Source organism: Camelus dromedarius, chromosome 15 (genome assembly GCF_036321535.1).
Source record: "Camelus dromedarius isolate mCamDro1 chromosome 15, mCamDro1.pat, whole genome shotgun sequence".
NCBI classification, from domain to species: domain Eukaryota; kingdom Metazoa; phylum Chordata; class Mammalia; order Artiodactyla; family Camelidae; genus Camelus; species Camelus dromedarius.
The window spans coordinates 9,238,547-9,246,943 of record NC_087450.1 but is presented as its reverse complement, the minus strand read 5'-3'; positions in this window follow the sequence as shown (position 1 = coordinate 9,246,943).

Sequence of the window (8,397 nt, the reverse complement as noted above, 5' to 3'; positions counted from 1 at the left end):
GATCAGGAGCAGCACCCTTACGCCCTTGGTTGTACCACAAGCGACCTCAGCTCCTGGACCCAGGCAAGAAGTGCCTTAAGAGGGTGGGGATATCCCTGACTTCAATATGGGCTCTCAGCTGCTTTGATGGCTGGCTGAGACAGGGTTAGGATTCTCAGCTTCTGCAGAAAAAGGGGCCCCTCACCCCCAGAGAGCCTTGTGGGAGAGAAAGAAATGGCAGGGGAAAGCTTGCCGACCACACATGAGGAGTCTCCTGACTTCCGAACTTACTGGGAAGAACTCTGGAGAGGCCTGGGCTCCTTCACAGCAAATGAGCTAGAGTCAGAGAAATACCAGCTTTTGGCTTTAGAGAGCCCAGGTTAGAACTGCTCTGCTATGGCAAATTAGTCGACATTCTTTTTAGAAAAGCTGACTTAGAATTAACTTAGCCAAAAGGGAAATTAATGGCTGAAGGAACTGTGATGTCCAGGGTTCAGGCTGCAGTGCTGCTTGATCCAAGCATTCAGCATCGAAACTGTCCTGTCTCTTCGCATCATCTAGGTCTGCTTTCCTCCATGCTGGCTTCACTCTCCACAGCATAACAAGTTTGTTGCCAAAAATTCTGGATGTGTGTATTTTCGGGCTTAAAGTCAGCAGAAAAGGGAGCATCTGTTTCCTGAATCTCCTACAATGTCTGGGATTCACTATGGGCCATTTGGGATCATTTATCCATCTCAGACCAATCTTTGTAGACAGGGGTGGTCAGACCTGAACCAGATGCTATGACTAAGGAGGAGTCTAGGTGCCAGCTGGCCAGGCTTGGGTCACTTGCTCACTCCTGGAGACCAACTGGAACCCAGTAAGCTGGGAGAGAGAGAGGGAACAGAGGGGTGTTCTCCCAAAGGCTGTTCCAGGTACTATCAACTGGAGGTGAGGGAAAGGGTGCTGGACAGGGAAAACAACAAACATCCTTGACACGCAAGGTTCACGTGGAGAAGGGAGTTCTGGTCAGTAGGAAAGGCAGGTCAAAAGATTTTATAAAATCTGTGGCCTCTGTGAGAAATCTCAAAGGATGGGCAGGGGGAAAGGGAAGGCATTGTTTCTGAATTTCTTCTAGTATCTATTGTCACTCCTCTAAACTGTGAGCTCCCCAGGGAGGGACAGTCTGTCTTGTCCGCTGCTTTATGCCCAGTGCCTGGCCCAAAGGAAGTACTGAATAAACCATCAGTTGAAGTAAATGAAAAAAAGAGATGTCTTAAGAGAGCATACAGATTTGAGAGTGCTTGACTGGGGTGAGCCATGCTGTTGGACTAAAATGGTTCATTTCAAATGTTTGGCTCTTAGCAACAGAATGCTCTTTTTTCCCAAATGAAATCTTCCCCGGAAGGTGTGAAATAGAGTCAGAGCAGCTGTGATGAAAGCAAGGGCTGGAGCCCCAAATCTTGTCCTCTTCACAGGCCTTCAGCATGCGCACTCACTCACACACACACACACACACATACGCGCGCTCACGCACGGAACGTGAGCACTGTAGAAGGGTTTGAAAACCCCTGACACAAGCTGGAGGAATGGAAGACATTTGGAAAGGAAGTAGAGCTCAAATCCTGCCTGAGAGTTTGTGCTTAAAGTGACTGAAAACTTGGGGAAAAGAGTGACCCAACCAGAGTTACATTTTGGAGATCCCAGTCTCCCATCCACTTGCATAAGCCGGCTGGAGGAGGTTGTGACTGGGATTTGGGGAGCCCACTGACACTGTTCTCAACCGAGGGAGAAGAGACAAGAGCCAAAGTTTCTGTGGAGTTTTTTTTTTTTTAATTAAATTCTTATCTGAAAACACAGTTTTTAAAAAAAAATTCCTAATTCTACCGTTTAAAAAATAACATAAATTTTTTAAAAAAATGAATAAAAGCATGCTCTCCCTACCGTCAGTTTGGTACCGTGGTGTGCCTCGCATTGGCTCGTGAGAGACAGTTCCTGAATCTTCTGGAATTGTGCATTCCAGCTGCTAACACAGCTTTAATTAAAAATTAAATGAGGAAAACTCACAACTGAATAGATTACATTAAAGCAAAGGTGATAAGTACTCAAAACTCATCACTCCCTAATTAGTTTACTTCATTTTTCCATTATCTCTCTCATTTCTTTTTTTTTTTTTTTACTTCCCTGGAGAATTTAATTAAACATACAAGTAGAATTAATGCCAATTTTACACAATATTTTCCAGAGTAGAAGAGGGAACATTCCAAACTCATTTTATAAAGCTAATATTACAAAAAAAAGTACCCCAAAGAGAAAACTAAAGACCAATATCCCTCATGAACTTAAACATAAAATTCCTAATAATGCTAGAAAATCAAATCCAGCAATGTACATAAACAGTTATACACAATGGTCAGCACCCTTTCCTTCAGAGACGCAGAACCGGTTACCCTTCTGAGCTGCCAGCTCTAAGTCAACACAGCAATGTACCTTACACTCCCATTATCTCTCGGGGCTGTTTACACCTGAAGCATCTGAACGGCAGAAGTGCTGTCTGATTGTGCGCGACCCTACATGTCTCGCCAGCTCTGTGTTTAGTAATGCCACGTTTGAAGTTGGCCATGATGGGAGTATTTACACAGCAGAAATAGGTGAACATTATTAACCAGGGCTTTTTTTTTTTTTTCCCCTCCCCTGGAGAGCTTTTGTTATACATTTACCTGCATGCCGCTGGTTTGGTGCATAATCTTACACAATTTTTCCTTTGCTTACATCTGGGTCTCTGTCTCCTCAATTATGAGTAGATATTCAGGAAGGGATTGTTAGCTGCCTGGTATTCAAATCATCTTCCTATTTCTGCACAGACCGTGTTCTGTGGACAACACTGGTAGACTGAGGCTCTACCCTTCTTATGGCAGCTGGAGAAGGCATTCCTCCTCCTCCCACTTCTCCAAAGCCCAGGATAGAACTGAGCCTAAGCCAACCAACTGGAACGCTACCAACTGGACTCTGAATCTTGAAAGAGTGAAAATAACACCCAGGGAAAGTTCATGAGGAGTGGCTGTGACACAGGAAAGTGGGGCATAAGAGGATGGTCGTGACCAGGGTCTCAGGTGAGGGGTCCCTGGGACATGCCCTGCCAAACTTCATGCAGGAAAGAATCCACAGTGTAGCCAGAGTTGAATGAAAGTAGATTTATTCAGTGAGATGCACATTCCATAGGCAGAGTGCAGGCAGTCTCAGAAGGCCAGAGAGGCCACAAGGCATGGGAGTGTTTAGTTTAAAGTAAAAGGAGATACACAACCCATAGACAGAGTGTGGGCAGTCTCAGACGGCAAGAGAGCAACCACGAGGTGCAGGGTCATTAGTTTTTATGGGCTGGGTAACTTCACATGTTAACAAGTGGGTGGATTATTCCAACTACTTTGGGAGAAAGGGCAGGGATTCCCACGAACTGGGTCACCGCCCACTTTTTGACCCTTTATGGTTAGCCTTGGAACTGTTACAGCACCTGTGGGAGTGTCACTTACCATGTTAATATATTATAATGAATGTATAATGAAGCTCAAGGTCTACTGGAAGTCAAATCTCCCCCACCTTGAACCTCAAGGCGTACTGGGAGTTGAAGCTTCTGCCATCTTGGTGTTAACCGCTGTGTCATTCCTTGAATGGCTGTGCCCTGCCCCCTTCCTTCCTGTCTTAGAAGTAGATAGATCATCACTTGGCAATTATTACAATAGAATTGATTCATACAGTATTCATCAATGGATATTACGCCTGGTGGGTGGAAGTATCGACTGAAATAAAATCACACAACGTGAGAGTTGTGGGTTAAGTTTTATCTGGGGCAAAACGGGGACTATAGCCTGGGACACAGCATTTTGGAAAGCTCTGAAAAACTGTTCCAAAGAGGCAGGGGGAAACTCAGTACTATATATGATTTCAGTGAAGGGGGATACATGCAGTCAAGCACACACTTAGGCAGAGGCTGCTGCTAGTCACGAGGAGCAGATGTCACCATTAATGATTTTAGTGCTTTTCTAGATACGAGGAGATGCAAGAATTTGGGCTCATAAAACCTTCTCCTGAAAATATCTAACTATCTGAAGGCCTGTTCAGCCAGTTTTCCCAGAGCACAGAGTGCCTCATTCCTGATCGCCATCCTGAACTCCTTTCAGGGAGTGTTGGAGGTCAGCGGCTGCAACAGCTCATGATTTAATCCAAGCAGAGTTAGATGGCAAGTGCCAATGTGATCCAATCCTTGGAGAGGCAGAGGGCAAGTGCCAGTTTTTAGTTAGCAGAAGTTTGATGGGGAACTGGATATCAGAATAGTTTCAGAGTATTTCCCCAGAAAAATACTCACTAATTAAATAGTTGAAAATGGTTACTTTGTGGTGGAGAAAATGGGGAGACACCACCTTGACCAGGTAGGTGATCCAGGTTAGCATCGTCAGTGGCAGTATAAGCTGATGTCATGTGCCATTATCACAATAGAATTGATTCATGCAGTATTCACCAATGGATATTACGTATGCCTGGTGGGTGGAAGTGTCGACTGAAATAAAATCACACAATGTGAGAGACACCTGATATAATACACTGAGAGAAACATAGCATAATATTTTCTGATTAGTACTCCTGCCAAGGATTAGGAGTCTAGACTTGAGGAATCCGGACGGATCCAGATTTGGACCATACTACAAGTCAAAGTCCTATACTCTTTAAGACTGTCAAAGTCACAAAAAGTAGAGAAAGAATGAGGAAACGTTCTAGATTAAAGCAAATCAAAGAGATACGATGAAGAAATGTAACACTTGATTCTGGATTTGGATCCTGACATAGAAAAGAAAAGGAGACATAGGGCAGTGGCTGAAATTTGAATGGGATCTGTGAATTGGATGATAATATTGTATCAGTGTTAATTTCCCAATTAACTGCACAAAAGTTATAGAACTGTGTACTTGTTTTTGAGGCAGTACACAGTGAAATATTTGGGGTGAAATGGCATCATGTCTGCAACTTGTTCTCAGATTGATCAGAAAAGGAATAATGATAACAGGGAGGGAATAGTAAAAGTTAATGATTGTAGAATCTGATTTAGGGAGCTAAGAGAGTTCTTTGTACACTTCTTGCAAGTTTTCTGAAAGTTTGAAATTATTTCAAAATAAATTGTATTTAAAAAATAAAGCTAAGAACTTTTTCAGAAGGACAAAGTTTTTCCTTTCAACCTACAAACCTGCTCAAATCTCTCCCAGGTAAACAAAGCAAAATAAAAATCAAAACAAAATGATGAAGCCTGTGGCTAGTTACTGTCACCATTTCCTCCCTGCTGGACATCAGGATGCTGAGGAAACAACACTGGGCCTAGTGTCAGGAAGCCTGTTTGGTGCTGGCTCTGCCACCCCCTAACCATGTGACTCTGGCCAAATCATTTAACCTCTCTGAGCCTCTGTTTTCTCAGGAGGGAACAATAATGTCTCCCTTACCGAGCTGCCATGGGGATCAAGGGAGGGAAAAGATATGAAAGTGGGTTATAAATTCTAGTATGTTCAACAAATACTAACTGCAGGTGATCCCTCACTTTAAACTCCTGGTAATATAGGGCTATTGCCTTCACATCCTGCTGGAATGCACCCTGTTCTCGGAGCTTAGCCTAGCTTTTGCAGAACTGTATACAGCTATACAGCTGGGCACAACCTTGTTTTGCTGATACTGTCTGCCCTAGTGGAGCTTTCTTGCCTCTCTTGACCTCTTCTCAACCCTGCCTGGCCCCTCTGCCTGCCTGTTCAGGACAGGGGCCCACTTGGATCTGCTCCTGGTCCTTTTCTCTTCATCTTCTTGCTCATTCCGGAATGTCTCATCTATTTCCATCTTTTCAGGGGGAACCTCCATTTTTAAACTAATGAAGCCCCCAACTCACACCTTCTCCACTGACTTCTCCTTTTAGCATTCCATCTGCATCTGGGCATTCCCACATACATCTCAAATTCATCTTGGGCAACATTAAGTGATTATCTTCTCACTTGCTTCTCTTCCTTTATTTATGTTCTCTTCTTTATTTAAAACACTGTGTTCCCTCTAATACTTGGGCTAGAAATGTAGAAGTTATTTATTTATTATTTATTTATTTATTTAAATTGAAGTATATTTGTTTTGTTAGTTTCTGGTATATAGCACAGTGAATCAGTTATATATAGGTGTGTATATATATATATTCCTTTTCATATTCTTTTTCATTATAGGCTATTATAAGGTATTGAATATAGTTTCCTTTGCTATACAGTAGGACCTTGTTGTTTATCTGTTTTATATATAGTAGTTAATATCTGCAAACCCTGAACTCTCAGTTTATCCCTCCAGCCCTCTTCCCCAACCCCTGTAACCATAAATTTGTTTTCTATGTCGGTGAGTCTGTTTCTGTGTTGTGAATAAGTTCATTTGTGTCATTTTTTAAAGTTCCACATCTAAGTGATATCAAGTGATATCGTAGTTTTCTTTCTCTTTCTGGCTTACTTCACTTAGTATGACAATCTCCAGGTCCATCTATGTTGCTGCTAATGGCATTATTTTCTTCTTTTTTATGTATTCCATTATATATATATATATATATATATATATACACACACACACACATACATACACCACAACTTCTTTATCCAGTCATCTGTCGATGGACATTTAATTTATGTTGCTTCCATGTCTTGGCTATTGTAAATGGTGGTGCTGTTAACACTGGGGTGCATGTATCTTCAGAAGTCTTTTATTGCTGTTGTTTGCTTACTGAAAACCTTCTGTGCCAGATACGACTTTGCATTCTTGATTTGCTTTATTCCTTGAAAGAGCCCTGTGAAGTGGGTCCAACTTCATTCCATTTTACAAAGCTGGACTATGAGGTTCAGAGAGCTTAAGTTACTTTGAGCCCAAGGTTACACAGCCAATAAAATAGGATTTGATAATAGGCTTATCTGACTCCAAAGTTCATTCTCTTAATCTTAATCACTAAACTACACTGAGTTCTTCCTTAATTTTCATATATAATTGTTCATGAACTTCTTAAAATTTCATCAATGAAGTGTCTCTGGAATCAGTTCATCCCTTATTTTGCTCCCTGCTGCTACCTTGTTCAGACATGCATCTCATATATATTTATATATCTGTATATAGGTGGTGCTTTTTTCTAAATATAAGTATGATACAAATTGGCTGTAAGAAAATTCATTTTAAAAAACACTAAGCAATATTTTAAAATAAAAAAAGGAAAGGAAAGGAAATTCACTACAGATCTACACAGTGAAAGTTTCCCAACTTTAGCTTCTAAAGGTAATCACCATTTACGGTATAGTATACATTCCTCATTTTTTTGTTATGTATGTAGTAGCATAGTATGCCTTTTAAAATGGGATCACATCATCTTTAAAAAAAATTTTAATAATTTATTATCCATCTCGGTGACTTTTTTAAAATTGAAGTGCAGTCAGTTACACTGTGTCAGTTTCTGGTGTGCAGCACAAAGTGGGATCACATCATCTTGAAACTTGCTTTTCTTACTTCATATGTTAGCACACACAGACCTACCTTGTTCCTTTTTTTTTTTTCAAATTAGGTAAAACATGCACATTTTGTACAGAGTTCAATAGGCACAAAATATTATGAAGAACGTCTCCCCTCACCCTCATTACCCCAACCATCCATCGGATGGCTGTCACCAGTTTCTTGGGTAGCCTTCTGGGGCCTCATTTCTTTTAGTAGCAGCATAGTTCCCATTGTATGGATGTATCAAATCCATGTACCAAATCACTTTGGTGCCTCATTAGAGGCACACTTTGTTTCCAATGCTATTACTCAATAGGACTTAAATTCCATGTCAACTGAACTCCTTTCAGGGAGTGCTGGAGGTCAACAGCTGCAGAGGCTCATGATTTAATTCAAGCAGGGGTACATGGCAAGTGGCAATTTTTAGTTGGAACAATCTCGTCAATTACTTATCACCTCAGCCTTTGTTAGCAACATGGTGTTCCAGATTAGATAGACGCACCACAATTCATTTATCCATTTCTCTACTGATGAGAATTTAGGCTGAAATATCATTTGCTCTGCTTGTAGGGCACATGTGATGTTAAGCCCTTTTGCCATTTTGCCGGCAATATAGTTTCTAATTCCTCCGCCGAACTGTAAACTCCTCAAAGGCAGACCGAAGAGTTCGTATTCATCTTTGTATCCTCATAGCATAGCCCCAAATTTGGTCCGGAATATACGCTCACCACGCTTGAGTGTAATAATAATTGAATCGCCAGCTGTGAGTTCGGATCACGATTGTGGGGAGGCGGAGCGAGCAGAAAGCCGCGCCCCTTTGAGCGGTCCCGGCCTCAGAGGGCGCGGAACTCTTGTTAGAAGAACCGTTGTTTCTCCGGGAGGATTTTAGCTGCAGAGTGCCCCGCA